The 19,280-nt window shown below is 40.8% G+C and overlaps 1 protein-coding gene across 2 annotated transcripts in view; it reads left to right on the forward strand.

Moving 5' to 3' along the window:
* Window positions 1–19,280, forward strand: part of LOC103278655 (uncharacterized) — a 356,515-nt gene that overhangs the window by 90,820 nt on the left and 246,415 nt on the right. The gene's annotated exons all lie outside the window — the stretch shown is intronic.

The following is a 19,280-nucleotide window of genomic DNA, read 5'->3' on the forward strand; positions in this document are numbered from 1 at the left end:
TTTGCTTTTCTGATTTTAGAGGGTTTTTTAATACTGGTAGCCAGATTTTGTTCATTCTCATGGTTTCCTCCTTTCTGCTGAAGTTGGCCACATGTTTGTAGATTTCAATGATTTTCTGTATAGTCTGACATCATAGTTCCTAGAGTGGTTCAGCATTCTGTGTTCTCAAATAATATACTGTGAAGCTTGCAAGGCCATTAATGCTAATCAGGGTGATTAATTACAACATTCACACTAGCCTCCAACAGACAAGAGTTCTGACCCTGGTCCTTCCACAGATATATAAACCTCCCTTGCCTAGTTTTCCAATATACCTCACAACCTCTGAGGATGCCTGCCATAGATGTGAGTGAAACGTCAGGAGAGAATGCTTCTGGAACATGGTCATACAGCCCAGAAAATGCACAACAACCCAATGTGTGTGTATATTTTCACCACCTCTGTGGATCGACATTTATGGGAGCAGTGCAACTTCATGGTGTTTGATCAGATATATTGGTATAGTTTTTATGGTGCAGCATATACACCATAGAAAAGGTTTCTATGTGTTTAGCTTAATTGTCACAATTCTTGCTGGAATGTCTTTGGTCTTCATCACGCAGACCTCTAATTCAAACGGCCCTTCAAGCATCAAATGCGCCTTTCATGGGAGCATTATGTGAAACAATCACTGTGACAGTTGCAGGTAAGAGTGTTGTGAAGGAATCGCTCAAGGGTTTGTTCTGTTTTGGAATGTTTACCTCACCTGACATATCTTATCTTGGGTGCCATCATGATTATTCATCTGGATGTTATTTATGGAGGAAAGAATACATCATTTCTTCTCTGGACAAAACTGGAGAGAGGGAAATGCAGTGCATGTCTATTTAGAAGAGTCTGGACTGTTAAAAGGATTAAAACAGATTGCATGGCAGGTACAAAACAAAGCATTTCTTTTATTTGTCTAATATGGGAATCATATGGACTGACTATAGAATGAAATAACCCTCCCAAGGTGACTTATGTAATTGGTAAAACATCAACGATACACATTTGAAATCCAATAAACAACACATGACTAATAAAACCCAGATGTTAGACTTACATCCGTCGCATACAAACTTAAAATCAATCACATGTTAAAAACTATTTCTATCAAGTACCGTAATCTCATAAACATCTTTGTTTTAAGTTCACATTAAAACATGGAAGCTCTTGGTTGCCACTGCAGATCTGTTCTCCAGCTACCACTTCTTCACCGTCATGAAGGCCAAGGTATAGCTTTTACTAACAACTCGTTATAGGCCATTCAGAAACCCACTCTGACCCTTCATATCAAAAGTTTATAGGATGTTCTTTGGTAAATCAAGACATAGGAAGCAGGTAGTTGTTTATGAAGGTGTCTAATTTGAAGTTCTTCAATGTTATAAGCAATGCATGTTTTCTATAACAGCCTCTGTTCTTATGAGGTTGTTTGCACCTGAGGAATGCATGACTTCCATCTCTGGGGAAAAGAGCCCCCCATGGCGCAATGGGTTAAACCCTTGTGCTGGCAGGATTGCTGACCTGAAGACTGGGTTGCTGACCTAAAGGTTGCTGGTTCGAATCCGGGGAGGGCACAGATGAGCTCCCTCTGTCAACTCCAGCTCCCCATGCAGGGACATGAGAGAAGCCTCCCACAAGGATGGTCAAACATCAAAACATCCGGGCATCCCCTGGACAACATCCTTGCAGACTGCCAATTCTCACACAACTGAAGCAACTTGCAGTTTCTCAAGTCACTCTTGAAACGGGGGGGGGGGGGATCTGTATCTTTTCTTGAAATGGCTGAAAATGTCATCCCAGCTTCCTTTTGTGTACGGTTTACCAATATTTGCACAGGTGTTCATATTCAGGGTAGAAAGAATCTGTGATTATTTTAATTTAATATAGGAACACTCAGTACTGACTGATTCAACCAACTGTGTGTGTTTAATTCTTTAAATCCTGAGCTGTTAGTGCTGACTTTTGCAGGTATGATTATTCATGAATTTAATTAAAATGTTATCTTTAGGCATCTCTAGATCCTCCAGTGTGACTCTGTGGTCAAATCTCTAAGTCCTCGAGCACAATTTCTATGGTTAGCAGAAGCTGATCATGAAGTTGTGCTGGAAGACCTAAAAATTCCTAGAGAAGTGTTATCTCAGGGTAAAAGATATCATTTTCATGGGGGTCCTATGCCCCTAATGCCAGTGAATGTGGAGAGCTGATTGAACTTGATTAAATATGGAATAATTTTGTCTTGAGTTATTTCAAGAATTAGCCAATGTTTTCCAATTGTACATTCAAACATTACAGTATTAGGAAAAGCAAAAGATACTGGCTCGTCCCTAAATTTCTTGCTTTGTCAATTCAGTTGTTGTGTCTTCGAGTCATTTCCATCCTAAGCCAAAACTATCATGGGCTTTTCTTGGCAAGATTTCTTCAGAGATTGTTTTTTTGTTGCCCTCCTTGGAGGATAAGAGAGAATGACAAACCTAAGGTCATCAAGTGAGCATCCATAGCTAAGCAGGGATTTGAATCATGGTCTCCCAGGGTCCTAGTTCATACTGGTTATTCATTTCATACAAGTGTTGATCAAAGCTTGCCATGAGTCTAGGTATATAATACTTGTAGTACCTTTGTCCGTCTCAAAGAGCAAGTGGAGGTCTCAACCAGGACTGAGAATACTGGAAGTTCATGTTTCCAGATTTTTGTGGACCTCTTACTGAAGAGCAGATGTTCAAGACCTAAACTCTTAAAAAAATATGAACTCCTATACTCAGGCCAGTTTTCTTAACCCATGAAAGGTGAGCATTCATTAGAAAAAGAATAGGAAGTTTTCAACAGAAACTATGTAAACGGGATTACAATTCATCTAGCCTTGTTTGGAGGTGATCAGGTTACACAGCCTCTCTCTTTGAAAGAAGGTGCAAATAATTTCAACCAGATGTAGGAGAAACTATAGTGAGAAGTGTAAAGAAGCAAGATGTTTTTTTATCTTGGAGACAATGCAGGAATCCTGTAAGACAGAAAAGATGTCAGACTCTTAGATCAGCAAAACTGGAGGCAAATTTTTATTTACTGTGCTAATATTAAGCCATGATTTAACACATTAATGTGCTCACATCTATATAGTATCTTTTACTTTCCTATGGAGTATGTCGATGAAAATGTGTTTTAAGGTATTGGTTGTGCTATTCTCCATATTAGATTCACAGAGTTACTCCTGAAAGGATATCCTGATTGTGACGGCGCGAGTGGCGCCATCTATATGTCAAACTATAAGTTTCAAGATTTGAATTGTTGTATCATGCCTGATTTTGCCCTTACCCTGTAAATGTAGTTGGATTGGTTATTTATAACTGTCAATCAATGTTGTTTGTACCTGTTATATTGCTCACTCAGCAAAACTGTTTGGCTCCACCTCTTCCCCGAGTAGGACAGTGTTTCCTCTTTTCATTCCACCAGCAAGCTCTCTATCGGATGGACGTGAGAGAGAGACTTGGCACTAAAAGCCCTTCAAAGGTTACCTCTCAGCACCAATTCTGAGGTTCTTACCCTTGGGACTCACACTTCATGTTCAGGGCCAACCTGAACAACGTTGAGGAGTCTCAAGAGCCTTCACATCAGTCCTTTGGCAACAGAGGAAGATTCTTGTCTTCAAATATAGGTCATTGGACTGAGGCTGAGTTTGCTCCGGCATTCACAGCCAGAGAAAGAGGGATCTAGAAGGCTCCACGGACTTAAACAATCAAAGACTGTAATGTATATTTTCTTTTACCCCTTTGTGAACAATAAACCCAGTTTTTGAGTTATCTACGGTGTTTTGGTCCTTGGGAGTTCCAGTTTCCCTAAAGGAGGGCAAGAAGCAATCCCCTGGGGAAAGATGTCACGTCCATGCCTCTTTCACTAAGAGTACAGCCCCAGGCGCGACGGCACACTGATGCTAACAAAGGAAAAGTTTATTTTTAACATTAATGGGATCTGCTTCCATTTGTCTCTGTATTTTAGCCATTCCATATTCTTGACTTGGTATACTCAAGCTAGAGAGTCAGCATGGTGTATTGGTTTGAGCATTCGGCCATGGAAACACACTGGGAGACTTAGGGCACATCACACCATCTTTCCTAAAGCAGAGCTCCTCTGAACAAATCTTACCACGAAACCCACTTTTTGTAGACCAGAAATTATTTGAAGGCACACAACATATGGTTATTAAGATTGTCTTTGATTTATTTTATGATGTTTTTATACTTTTCTGTTTTAATTGTTTAATTAGATTGTCATATGTTTATCGCATTTTTAAATGTGTTTTACTTGGTTAACTTCGTTATTATTGGGCTTGGTCCCGCTTGTAAGCCGCCTCGAGTCCCTTCGGGGAGATGGTGGCGGGATATAAAAATAAAGTTATTATTATATTATTATATCCAAATTTCCCCAGGATAATCTCATTAAGGTGGATATATTTATTTACATATGTACTATAGGGTTTTAAAAATGTATGTTAGAAAAAATGAATGCTTCCACAGTTTGGGAATGCACCATAGGAAATAACATATTTGCTTGAGGTCGGTATATTTGGCTGCCTAGGATAGCATCAAAGTACAGTCAAGACTTTGGATGCTGATATTAAGGAAGATCAAGCCATTCCCACCATTATGGAAGGCCCATCCAGACAGGCCTTTAACCCGAGACCTGTCTCACTTTTACCCTGTTTCCCCTAAAATAAGACATCCCCAGAAAATAAGACCTAGTAGAGGTTTTGCTGAATTGCTAAATATAAGGCCTCCCCCAAATGTAAGACCTAGCAAAGTTTTGTTTGGAAGCATGCCTGGCGCCCGCCAAACAAAACACCAGAGCATGTAGGATTGGTAAATGTACATACCAGTTGTACATGGAAATAATGGTAGTAACAAGAAGTTCTTGATAAGATTCACAGTTTGTCTGGTTTGGTTATGCTGGTTTGTGATGACAACTACTGTACAGTATATAATAAATGTTAATTTTTTTGTTCAACAATAAATGTGAATTCTTCTTCATGGAAAAATAAGACATTCCCTGAAAATAAGACCTAGCACATCTTTGGGAGCAAAAAATAATATAAGACACTGTCTTATTTTCGGGGAAACACGGTACCAGTACCAAATAATGCTTTCGGTAAAAGCGAATTAATGGGAAGTACACCAGGGTTTTGCCAGTTTACTCCACATTAATTAAATATCTCATTAGATTTGGATCTTAGGGAAAGATCCCATCTAGTGAGGTATTGGGCCTGTGTGGATTGATTCTTGGGATGTATCATGCATTTCCCTGGGGTCAATCTCCACAGACATTCTGCACCTTTGGACTCCAGGAGCCCAAAGGTGCAGGAGGGCAGCCAAGGGCGCCCACCTCCTCCACCCAGCCCTCAATTTACCCCCTAAAACATACTGGAAAGGGTCCCTGGCCACCATGGAGCATCTCCTCACATCCTCGTGGCATAAGAAAATGATGTGTGAGGAAACTGGGGGGGGGGGGGCGCAGAGGGTTTTCCCTCCTCACCCCTCCCATTTCTTTAGACATCATTTTCTCACACCATGAGGACACGAGGAGAGGCTTCAGGGTGGCCAAGAATCTTTTTCCGTATGTTTTAGGGGGTAAATCAGGGGCTTCAGGATGGCTTCATGCTATCCTGATTTCAATTGCGATAACATGTAGCCACCCTGGGAAGGAAATCCCGGGGTTGTGGGAAGGGACTAGAACCTGCTCCTAAAATCAAGGTACTTTAACCTGTTTTAGCTATGTGTGGAAGCTCCTGGAGAAGAAGTTGCCTCAGGTAGTCGTTAAAGAAAAGCAGAACAGTGTTGGAAGAAACATTTTGTTACCATTCAGTGTGTCCCTCCAAGCAAGATTGCTGCTTCAAGTGTAGTGAAAGACACTATTCCAATGCCAGCAATGGGGCCGGGGGGGGGGGGGGGGAATCAGCAGTCAGTCAGGATTGTTTTTGTATGTCAGATGGAAGAACTACCATCTTCTTTATTTTTTTAGCATTGCTTCATGTTGTCTTGGGCTAACCCTTCCAGAATGAGGACCCAAAGAGAGAAAAAGATAAACAGTTTAAAAGGAAATTTTAAACACATTCATTCTGATTGCTACTGTTTGGGAATTTATTTGGGCCTCATGAATTTGCTCTTGGGATCTTTGACTCCAGGTAGGACCAACAGAGCTCACAGTTGTTGTATGGACAGTTGCATCCTTGTGATAAGATTTTTTTTAAATCCCAAAGCATGCGAATCTGTTCTTTTGTATGGCTATGTGGGGTTAGATTCTGCAGGAACCCTATGTGACCTTAAAGGCTCTGCACAGAAGCAGAATCCGTGAGAACATGTCTTCCCCTCTTGTGATTATAAACTTTGCATAGTTATGCTTTCACAGAGTTATATAATCCTGTATGGTAGTTAATGAAGTGCTGAATGTTAGAAAAATAAAGGCAATGTTATTTTGCCTGTGGTATGTTTTCCCTTATAAGGCTTAATGCCTAATTCACTTGTGCGCTGTGATCTCTATCACGCTGTAATAAAAATACTTAGCACTTTTCAGTTATAAGAGGGGGAAAAGCACTTTGCAAACATCTCATTATGAATCTTCACAACATCCCTGTGACACAGGTATGTGGGTCAATTTAATGCTGTGTTTTAATAAACCTCCAGTGCTCAAGTAAATTACAAAATGTGAAGTCATTAAATCCACTTAAAAGAAGGGACATTCGTGAACAAAGGCTCATCCTGTTCATTACAGTCCAGATAAGGAAGCGACAGAAAACGGTTATAATGATTGCCAATGATAATATTTACAGAAAGCCACCACTATTAGCTACATTTAGCCAGTGCTGGAAAGTTCATAATGTCTAGCCCTATGTTTCTAGGGTGGACTGCACACTATGTCTCAAGCTGAATTGTTGCACATTAACCCCACCCTCTAGAAATTAACCCTTGACATCCACATGATAGCACTTCAAAATGGGAGAATCAATGAAAAGAAGTAATGAATAAACTAGCAAGCAGGGATGGCTAACTTTCAGGCACTATCACAAAACTGAGTTGAAGTTGCATCCCAGTGTTTTAACCTTCAGTTCAAACCTATTTGTTTGTTTTGTCATTTTCCTGATTATATGCCTGATTGTTAACATTATCCATCCAGCCTGTTTTTTAATGAACAATTTTATACATTTTGAAATCTTACCATTATTTGATTATTTTAACAAATGGTTTAAATGCTTTTTATGGCAAATGGGGATGACATTTAATTTTTTGATAGAAAAATAGAAGTGCGAGAAAAGTGTTTGTAAATTCACAAAACACCATTTGCAGAGGTATCTGTCTTAATAGAGGAAACAGTACCCAGGACATGATTTTAAAAAAATCTATAACTCAAGGCCAGATTTTTTGTCTGAAATTAGGGATTATGCTATAACCTATGAATAAATTGAGGGTAAAATGTAGGGCATATAACAAGCAAATTCTCCTCTAAAGTGCATAAAGGGATCATACTTAGGAAGAGCTAAAGAGAAGAAAAGGATCTGTTTATTTTAGGGATTATTTATTTATTTATTTCAAATATTTCTATCCCGCCCTTCTCACCCGGAGGGACTCCAAGTACAATTGGCAACAATTCAATGCCGATACATCATTAAAAACAACAACATATAAAAATATATTACAACCAATTAAATACAGTATAAAATATAAAACATAAAACATGTGCTTAAAATCCGTTCGTCCAATATCCTCCAACTTTATCCATATAACAATCTGGGTCGTCTTTATCATTTATTCGTTAAAAGCCTGGGCACAAAGCCATGTTTTTAAGGCTTTTCTAAAACTCAAAAGGGTTGGGGCTTGCCGTATATCTCTGGGGAGGGTGTTCCACAGCCGGGGAGCCACCACCGAGAAGGCCCTGTCCCTCGTTCCCACCAGCCGCAGGCGGGACCGAGAGCAGGGCCTCTCCAGATGACCTCAGGGATCTTCCTGGCTCATAGGAGGAGATGCGTTCGGACAAGTAGATTGGGCCAGAACCGTTTAGGGCTTTATAGGTCAAAACCAGCACTTTGAATTGGGCTCGGTAGCATATCGGCAGCCAGTGGAGCTGGCTTAACAAGGGGGTGTTACGCTCCCTGTAAGCTGCCCCAGTTACAATGTTTTCATCTGTAGAAATACAGGTAGGAAAAAGAATATAAATGAAGGGGGGGGGGGAATGAAAATGTTGCATGGAAAGAAAAGAGTGGGGGAGAAGAGCAAGGAAAGATGAGCCTCCATTAGGAACCCAGAGCCTCCATTAGGAACAGGAGGCAGAGGAAAGAAGCCCCGCTTAGTTTGGTGGGAGCATCATTCGAAAGGTAGCCCTCCCTTCTTCCTCACCTTCTTTTTCAACCTGAGTGTCAGTCAGCAGCAACATGAGGAGCTCCAAGAATGCTGCATGGCTGCCATTTGGGTGCTTGGGGTGGAGAGGAATGGTCACAGCCATTTTTAATAGGAGATTAGTATGTACTCTCTGTGCTGTCTGTTTTTGGTGGAATTCGATATGGAGATGGAAAGGAGCAGAAGTGGCTATTATAATAGGGACTGATTGTAGTCTCTCTCCAAATCTCTCAAGGCTTGGAAATTGACTGCCAAGTCTTGCAAGGCTTATATAATAAGCCCCTATTAAAAATGGTCATTGCCACTGCAATCCATTTGGAGCACCCAAACATAGTGAGGAATGCAGCACATTTTCAGCAGTGACTCATACATAAGTCAACACAGTTTTTTTGCATTGACTTTTCTCAATATACACTTTTAAAGCCATCTCTCTCTAATTCATTGGTGTTTGTTTGCATTTCTTTAAAATATGCAATTTTTATTCATGCACATTTGCTTGCCTGGAACCCTGATTTTTTTTAAGAAAAATGTTCTGTAACAGGAATCTGAAGGATATTGGTACAATTTCATCAATAGTCTTGCAGGCCGTGAATTGGATTGATTTAAACAGGCACACACCCTTAATTAATGTACATTTCATTTCCTAATACAGTAGAATCTCACTTATCCAACATAAACAGGCCAGCAGAATGTTGGATAAGCAAATATGTTGGATAATAAGGAGGCATTAAGGAAAAGCCTATAAAACATCAAATTAGGTTATGATTTTACAAATTAAGCACCAAAACATCATGTTATACAACAAATTTGACAGAAAAGGTAGTTCAATATGCAGTAATGCTATGTAGTATTTACGAATTTAGCACCAAAATATCACAATATATTGAAAACATTGACTACAAAAATGTGTTGGATAATCCAGAACGTTGGATAAGTGAGTGTTGGATAAGTGAGACTCTACTGTACTATATCACATTTATTTTGCTAAAGAAAAGATATCATTCAATTACAATTATCAATAAAAACAAAGAATTTTATTTTTTATTTATTATTGAATTTATCATGTTTTCATCTCAAAATGGGATTCAAGGCAGCTTACAATATCTTTGAAAGATGCAGCTAAAACATCATGGTAAAAAATTTAAAAATTAAATATAATCATTGTTAAAACAGTTAAAAACATAATTTAAAGCATAACATTAAACAGCATGGCATGTAAGAAGTAGCTACTTTTACAATGAGTAATTTTCCTCCAGGGTAGTAACACAAAAATATATAACTAATTCAAATCTATGGTTACTACAATCAGGAGATCTAAGAATTTGATGCACAAAACTAATAGTAGAAAGCCTGCCTTTGATGACCCCATTAATGGTACTATTTATTGCGCATACCGTGTTTACATGCTGCCTTATAATATGCTTTTAGTTGTGGCAGTTTTTATCATGTAATCATTCAGAGCATGTTGTCTTCATGCCTTGCCCTTGCCATTTCACTCTGCACTATTAAGTGTTGTTTTCCGAGGAAGGTCTTGAAATGTGGGGCATTATGTATGAGTTATGCTAATTTGTTAGGGCAATGAATACATTAATTTCATTAGTAAATGGCCTCAAAGCAATAATTACCAGTGTAGGTGTGTCAGAAACAATCATGTTCAGTTTTGCCAGTTAATTATTAAGATTTTGTTCTAAGGGACCCAGATTTGACATCCAGCTTCAGTTTAGCCATAAATAAACTCAAGAGTACAGAAGGAAAAAGATATGAAACCAAGAACTTGTGTTGATCCTATACATGTTCTTTTTGTCCAGCGAGAGCTGCCAATAAAGTGCCAGAATAATTAGTGTCATTGATGTGAGGTTACACTAAAGACCCCCATAAAGGCACTTCTTAAGAAATATAGCAATTGCACTTTTTTGGGTTCTCTTCTCTTACATTACAGTATGCTAATGGATTCTTGGAAAGACTTTTTTACCCTTGCAGTGTTCAACTGTGGGAATTAGCTTAAATGACTATGGGCTTTATTGCATGAAGCTGCTATTCTACGACAGTTACATGGGCAGTCATAGTGGACGCATGCATACATACATACACTAATAGAAAGAAAACTAAATACATGTTGACTTGTAAGCTGTGGTTGAATAAATTAGCCCAACATTTATGATAATATTATACTAAGGCCCCATCTACATTGTCCTTATGCAATCATGCCAGCCACATGACCTTGGAGGTGTCTACAGACAACGTCGGTTCTTCGGCCTAGAAATGGAGATGAGCATCAACCCCCAGAGTCAGACATGACTAGACTTAATGTCAGGGGAAAACCTTTACCTACCTTATACTGTCCTTATATCCCAGGATCTGATCCCAGGTTATCTGCTTTGAACTGGATTATATAAGCCTCCACTGTGATAAGCAGATAATCTGGGATCAGACCCTGGGATGGAGGGTAGTATAGAAGGGGCTTAAAAATGAAACCCCCAATTGGTAAGATTGAAACACTTTTGGCAGCTACAAGAACCATAAATTCATATACAAAGTACCTGTGGATTGACATTTTCCTCAAAGCCTTAGTTTATGCAACCACAGTGTCCAAGGTGTATTGGGACAGGACATATTTATAAGAGGCACCGTGTTGTTGAATTCCTTTGTTGCTAGCTGTTTTTGTCAATGGAGGACTTTGTTGCATGGACTCGCGATTCCACTGCAGTCTTACTGTCATTGATAGTGGATACATACCAGAATGAGCACCTTTGATATCATACATACATCTCACACTTCCACTGTTCTGTATTTTTCATTTTCATTTTCAAGCCATTATGGAATTTTAACTTCAGAAACAGGGCAAATATAACTATAAAACTATAAAATACATAATATATGTAAACTAAAAAAGGCAGTTTGAGAAGGGGGGTGGGGGGAGAGGAGGAGAGTCCCAGCTCCTGATGTGACTTTAGTGAAGTAGAAGGGATAGGTAGGGATGGGAATGTTGCATGATTACAGGGATGGTTTTTGCCCATTAATAGCCACAGTAATAAGGTAGACAGGGAGTGGAATGTTCATGGCATCATGCAATATGGACCATCGCTAAAGGTGGCAGTCCAGCTTCAATCCCAGTTTGCCTGGTTTTTGCAATAAAATACTTAGTCCTATGAATGAAACATTTCCAAGTCACCCTATCTTCAACAGCTATACTCATATCTTGCAGATGATATCTGTTTGATGAAATTTATTCATCTATAATGTGGTCTTCCTCTTCTCCTACTGCCCTCCACTTTACTGAGTATTATCGTCTTTCCAGTGAGTGATCTATTTTCGTGATATGGCCAAAGTATAATAGCTTCAGTTTAGTTACCTCCTTTATAGGAAGAAATATTTTTCTGCTCCTCTGTTGACTTTCCAACAAGTCAAAAAGTGGGAGGTTTGCTGTTGCACCCAAACTGCTTCAAATGTCTTTAGCATTAACGTGTCCTAAATTTCTGTTAGCTCAGGGGATGCTGGATTGCCTTCTTATTTGAGCAAGGAAATGCACAGAATCAATGTCCACACTATTGCTTTCACAAAATGGTAACGATTTATTAACTGGTCTTGGGTCTATCTCCACCCAGGCACTAACTTGACTTCCCCACAACAAAGTCCATACTTAAAATTTGAAAGGTAATTGATTGTTCCTGAAGCTGACAGTAGTGGATGATTTCTAAAATGAATAGATGAAAGTTTTCCTTGCTCGCTGTCTCTGGTATAGGGACCTCTGGGGAGCCGAATTCCCAAAGTATTAATTACTTATTGGTTAACTAATTATTGGTTTATTGACTTGAAATTGCTTGTCCAGGCCTGGATCTCACTGGAACCAACTACAGACACATCTTGCATCAAAGATTCCCTGGTGGTAATAATTCTGATCTAAAATGGATCCCTTTCCTAAGGAAAAGGAGTGGGCAAACTTGCTGATACAAATCAGGAAGGGTTTTCTTAAACTCCATCCTCATAAAACTAACAGAAAAATGACTACTCTAAAACTGTGGGCGAGGCAGCCTGATAAAAGGAACTGGGACTTATACAGTTCCAGCACAGGAAGTCTGTTTTCAACACTGGGTGACTAGTTGTGCAACTAATGCAAGAATCTAGTGTTAGGGAAGGTAATCTCTCCATGCCATCTTCCCAGGAACCACAAAAAGCCCTGCTGCAGGAGGCTGGGTAATCCTTTTGGGGTGGTTTGTAATGGAGAAAAGCAATAGAAACTGGAGGACTTTAAAAGTAACTGAAAAGGTGAGACAACAGAAATTTAATTTAGACTGCAAAATCAAGACAGTTTGAAGAACTGTGTTGTCAGGGACATTTGTTTGTTGCCATTCAAGACTTCCCTTCAAATTATGGTATGGGAGATACAAAATAATGGATTGAATCAGCTTTTGATGGAATGATCTTAATCTTTCTTCTTCAGTTTAATAAAAGTTTAGTAACATGAAAGTGCCAGCTGTTAAAAGGTATTCTACTTTTAAACACCACTAAAACTCGGTTACTTACAGTATTTGATATTAAGTAAAATAAACACCTTTACTTTCAACTGACATTTTCTAATCACCTTAAAGGAAAAGTTGAGGGGTAGGAAGGTTGCACTGCCATGTGGATTTAATTCATGGTTCCACAGGGAGAGAAAAAAATGTTCTTAGGCAATATAGTAGCTGAACCAATAACTTTTAAGTCACAAAAAAGAAAAAGATTTTACCAAATGCTGGGGATCAACTATAGCTGCAAAGAGGAAATTTAGAATTATCAACATAACACTATCAGAAGTCCCTTTGAGAACAGTCCTAAGAGTTCCCAGCCAGGGCACTTGCTTTTAACTAATAAAAACCCAATGGCTAGTTTAAATGGCATGTGGATACTGACTGCAAAAATCCTATAAATCCTGGCACTATTTTTAATTTCTTTTGCATGATGAAGAGATATCCTTTCCTCCAAAAATATTTTAATGCTGCTATAGTATTTTATAACAAAGCAGGTCTACTTGTTTTTGTTGTATATCAACATCAAGTTGGAACTACAGAATCCAGGAGACAGAGTATAGCCACTCTTCATCTATAAATATTTGAAAGGAAGTTAAAAGGAAGAGGAAGCAGTCTTGTTTTCTACTGCCCTGGACACTAGAGCCCCATCTACACTGAAAAATAATGCAGTTTGAACTGCATTATGGCCAGTGTAGGCTCATATAATGCAGGTTGAACTGCTTTGAATTGGATTATATGAGTGTACACTGTCATATAATCCAGTTCAATTTGCATTATAATGGCAGTGTACATGGGACCTGTAGCCCCGTCATATTGAAGTGGCATGCACTTTGCACGTTCTCAGGAGTCCCCTTCTGACTCGGGAGGGTGGTGCGGAAGGAACACACAAAGAGTTGAATCTCTTCTGAAGATAGCTTTATTTGCTGGCCAAGCAAATGACATCAGTTGTGTTCTAGGCATGGAAAAACAGTGTCAGGACCCTGGCTGCAGAGCACCAATAACCTTACACAGAGGCCAGTCTCTATCTAATATCTTTATTAAAGAAATATATAAAAACAATAAAAACAAGTGAAGAATATAGTTCAGAAGCAGACCTTTCAGATGAGGTCAAATATAGTCCAGAAATGTATTGTCCAATATAAGATATTAGAGTTCAAAGTTTTAATCCACTTGACCGAAACACACACTTTGCCAAGCAATAGTGTGGGGAAATAACAGAGTCTTAGAGTCCAATGAAGCTTGACAACAAGGCTGGAAATAAACTTGATTCTTGACTAGATCCGTGACTGGAGGCAAGATGAACATGAAGCATGAACAGAGTCCGTGGTAAAACCGTGAGACAGGGCAAGGCTTGAAGCTTGATCCGGGAAGCAAGGAACTGGGATTACGAAGTCCACACACGATCTCTCTCCTCAAGCTGATCAATTGACTCCGCAAAGAATCCCTCGCGCCAAACACCTATATTGGGTCTCGTTTTCCCGCCAACAGAACTCTTTCCCTAGAGAACGAGAAGCGAAACCCAACTCTGTCCAGATGTGTGACTCCTTAGAATTTCCCAAGGGAAGCAGGCCTAATCAGCTTGATGTTTGGCAGCTAAGCGTAAACTCCTCCGTTGGGCCTCTCTGGCTCCCCTTTCTCTGGAATAAGATTCTTTTCTGGGAAACGGTGGGGAGTACTGCCCAAGGCCTGTTTGGCTGAATTCTTGAGGGCAAACATCAACATCCTGCAGGTGAAGAGACTCCGGCTCTTGCTGAACCGGCGAAAACCCCATGTTTTCCTCTTCGTCTGCCACAATAGTACTAGGAACAGGACTACAAGGCCCATGAGTCATCACAGACAGACGCACCCCAAGATGGGGCCATGAACTTTTATTGTTTTACAGAAATCCAAAAAGCACATTTTGATTGCCCATTTAATTGGACTATGCTTACCTAATACATTTTGATTGGCTCTCTATTACTAAGCAAGCAAACAGGTGAAAAACAGCAGAAATTGGAATAAACTGGATTTTACTGAAACTTCCTATCTTCTTCAAGTGACCCTGACTTGCTGGGTGCACTAGGCAGGCACCAGCTTATTTTATTGTTACAAGTGAAAGCAAGTATGCTGTGAGAAAGAATGGGGGGGGGGGGGTAGACATGAAAATAACTCCTCAAACTGCAGTGGCATCTTTTTAAAACTATACCTTTGTCTGTATACACGTTACAGATGGGACCTTCAGTCACATATAGCATTTATAAAACTATATAAACCTACATTTCCTTCAATATAAAATTCAGATTATCTACTTTGAACTGGATTATATGGCAGTGTAGACTCATATAATCCAGTTCAAAGTAGATAATGTGTATTATCTACCTTATAATCTCAATTATATGGCAGCAATAGCATCAAATTACAGGAAAGGAAATTCCACCAAAACATTGGGAAGAACTTCCTGGCCATGAGAGCTGTTCAGCAGTGGAACTCTCTGTCTCATGGTGTAGTGGAAGCTTCTTCCTTGGAGGCTTTTAAACAAAGGCTGCATGGCCATCTGTCAGGGGAAATTTGATTGTGCTTTTCCTGCATGGCAGGGGGTTGGACTAGATAGCCCTTGTGGTTTCTTCAAACTTGATGATTCTATCCTTTTTCACTTTCTATAAACATCTCCTGTAATTTCCAGCTTTTAGTTTTCATGCCAGTTGTGTCAGAGTTTGGAAGTAACTGGCAAATTGCTGAGTCATTCAGGCCTTGCCTCAAGATAAAGTGCTGTGTCACTCAGGTTTAGGCCTATTCACTTAGTAAAGTGCTGTGTCACCATGACCAGGCAAATGGCTGATGCAGTAGGGTAGGGTATAAAAGCAAGTAACTCCCATGTGCTCAGTGATGATGGATGACAGTGATGAATGATGATGGACTGATGGTGATGAGTATAGAGATAGAGAAAGTGTGCATTGTATATAGTTGTACATATCTTTATAAATAAAGCCTTCCTGCACTGTGTTTGGAGCCTGTGGGCTCCTCAACACATGTATTAAAACCCAAGAACAAGTGTGTTAAAAGGGGTTGGGGATGACTAAACAAAGTTTAGCCAAAGTGTGGGAGGAATCAGGAAAAATCAAGTTAAGAGCTAGAAAACACATGTTTAAAAGGTCATGGAAAACACATACTTTCCTTCCTTCCCCCTGTGTGGACTCCTCCAGAGCACATGCATTTCTGAAAATCACAAAACAGCTGATCAGTTGATCAACTGTCAAACAGAGACACAGGTAGCTCAGGGAAGCACAAGTGGAATGCAAAAACAACTCTCAAATTCTGTCTTTTACACTTTGTAATGAATTAACAATTGAGGGAAGACAGAGATCTCAGAAAAGTTTTTTTTTAATGTTCTGTTATGTGCTTGACCTCATATGAGCATCTCTGGAGTAAAGTTTTTTTAAAAAAAACTTTCGCCAGATGTTCCCCATTTGCCCTCCATCTTAATCTGTTTTAAAAAAACAACTGTGAGGACTGTGGGGGAACTATGCAGTGGGACCAACAGGTCTGTGTTTGGACTCCCCTTGAGATCCTGCATTTTAAAAACCCACTTCTTTGTCACACGTTTTGGCACTATCTGGAAGTACCCTGAGTTGTTCTTGCAGTGCAATCCCTACACCACACAGAGGAAGCTTGGATCCTAGCTGGATTGGGGCTTGGAAACACTTCCAGCACTCTGTGAAGGCCTTGGAATTACCTAACAAGTTGGACAGTGAACTCATTCTGGTTGTTTGTCCAATATTTCTTTTGTCCTAAGAAGTAAATGATGCTCTACCCTTCTCCCAGTTTCATTGTATTTTCCTAAATGTTGCAAAAAGAGAGTTGCACTTTGATTTACAATCTGTGGATATATGGAAGTCAATAAAATCAGTTCTAAGGACATCCTCGTCCCCACACTCTCCACCAGGCAATTCCGCTTTGATGTGGTTTATAAATCAGTTTGTCTCAGAGGCAGCAGTTATATTTTTTTTCATTTCCTGGTGGTTTTTAACACCAGAAGCATGTCATCCTCATGTATAAGTTCATATTAGATACTGTAGTAAGCTGTGAGGGGGCCTCTGGTGGCGCAGTGTGTTAAAACGCTGAGCTGCTGAACTTGCGGACCAAAAGGTCACAGGTTCGAATCTGGGGAGCGGAATGAGCGCCCGCTGTTAGCCCCAGCTTCTGCCAACCTAGCAGTTCGAAAACAGGCAAATGTGAGTAGATCAATACGGAAGGTAATGGCGCTCCATGCAGTCATGCCGGCCACATGACCTTGGAGGTGTCTACAGACAACGCCGGCTCTTGGGCTTAGAATTGAAGATGAGCACCAACCCTCAGTGTCACAAATGACTGGAATTAACGTCAGGGGAAACCTTTACCTTTAGTAAGCTGTGAGGAGGAGTTGTGTCAGAGTTTGAAGTATGGAGTGTTTTCCATTACAAAAAGATAAAAAAGAACACATACATGGACACAAAATAATGATGGGAGATTGTTGTGATGACCCATGGGCCTTGTAGTCCTGCTCAGGACATTGTAATTCCTGATGAAGATGAAAACTTGGGTTTTTTACCTTCCCAGTCTGAACTGGATTCCTCTCAGCCAGATCTTTCCCAGGCAGATCTGGGAACCTTGCACCTGCAAGAAAGTTGTCTCCCAGAAGTATGTCAAACAAGCCCAGAGCCTACTTCTCCCGTGTTCTTGCGCCGGGAGTTTTGTAAACAACAGAGAAGTTTGGAATCAGCTTCGCGCAGGAGTGCGAGGATTGCAGCTAAGAATGTAGCCAATTAAGACTGCTTCTCGTGAGAATCTTTAAGGAGTTTAACATCTGGTCTCAGAGTTTAGCTTTCGTTTCTGATTCCCAGAGAACTGCTTCGGTGGGAAAGTTAGACTCTATATAGGTGTTTTACCCGCGTAGTAACTTCGCGGAGTCAATTCGTCAGCCTACGGAGCGAGTTGTGTCTGGACAGCGCGCTCCGATTCAAGCCTCGCTCCTGCTCAAGCCTTGCCTTGCTATCCAGCCTTCGCCTTGCTTCCCAGCCTTTGTTTATCTACGGACTTTGCCTTGTTTCCCAGGACCAATCCTTGCCTTGTTCCACGGATTTTACCAAGTTATTCCACGGACCTTGTTCTTGTTCCTAGTTACCTTGTTCCACGTTTTAAGCCTTGTTTCAAGTATCAAGTTATTTCCTAGCCTTGCTCAAGTTTATGGACTAAAGGACCTTGTCATCTCCCCTCACTTTGCCTGGCAAAGTGAGTGTTTCGGTTATTGGATTACAACTTTGGACCATAATATTTCTTATTGGACATTGCTTTTTTGGACTAATTTTGACCTTTCCTGAAAGGTCCGCTTCTGAACTAACTTTTACATTTGTTTTTATTAACCTTATATATTTCCTTAATAAAGATATTAGTTAGAATCTGGCCTCTGCGTATGGTTATTGGTGCTCTGTAGCCGGGGTCGTGACAGTTTGACTCCGCCACCCTAAGCACCAATTAACCTCGGCCAGAATGTCTACCGGAACCGTGCCCGGTGGGCAGCCACTGAGCTACACCATCAGCAAGGACGAAGTGGATCGCATCCGCGACAGACTCAACGCCCAGGATGGAGAAATAAAGGGCTTGCGGGAGCGCGGAATCCGCCTCCCGGCCATGGCGTTGCCTACCAAGTTTACTGGAGAAGCTTCTAAGGTTCATGTTTTCCGTCGCCAATGTCAAGCTTATCTAGAGGCCCGTGATGCCGAGTTTCCCCAAGAAGACATCAAAGTGGCGTGGGTTTACAGTCTTCTAGACGGGCCAGCGGCCAATTGGGCGACGGCACTGTTCGACCAAGCCTCTCCACACCTAAGATCAGCGCAACACTTCTTGGACCACCTCAAGGAGACTTGGGGAATCGAGGACAATTTGGAGGCAGCCGGTCACAAACTCCGTCGCCTTTTCCAAGGAGACAGACCTATGTCTCAGTATATAGCCGAGTTCCGAGTGCTGGCCCACAACACCGGCTGGAACGATGTAGCCCTCAGAGGACAATTCCGGGAGGGTCTCAACATTGAAATGCTGGAAGAAATCTCCAAGGTGGATCCTCCCCAGACCCTCGAGGCACTCATTGATCAATGTTTACGGGCTGAAGTCATGATTGCCAACAGGAAACAGTGGGTTCGAGGCCAGGGCAGTAGAGCCGGGGCAAAACCCCCCGCTCCCGCCAGCGTTCAGCCACGTCCAGTGTGGAGACCCCCACCGCCAACCCCATACCCCAGAGGAGGCGAGGAGGTGCCGATGCAGTTGGGCAATGTGCGTCCCAGACTAGATGCCGCCGAGAAGGCCCGTCGTCAACGCTTAAACCTCTGTTGGTACTGCGGGAACGGGGGCCACTTCGCCAGAG

Source organism: Anolis carolinensis, chromosome 4 (assembly GCF_035594765.1).
Source record: "Anolis carolinensis isolate JA03-04 chromosome 4, rAnoCar3.1.pri, whole genome shotgun sequence".
In the NCBI taxonomy this organism is placed as follows: Eukaryota; Metazoa; Chordata; class Lepidosauria; order Squamata; family Dactyloidae; genus Anolis; species Anolis carolinensis.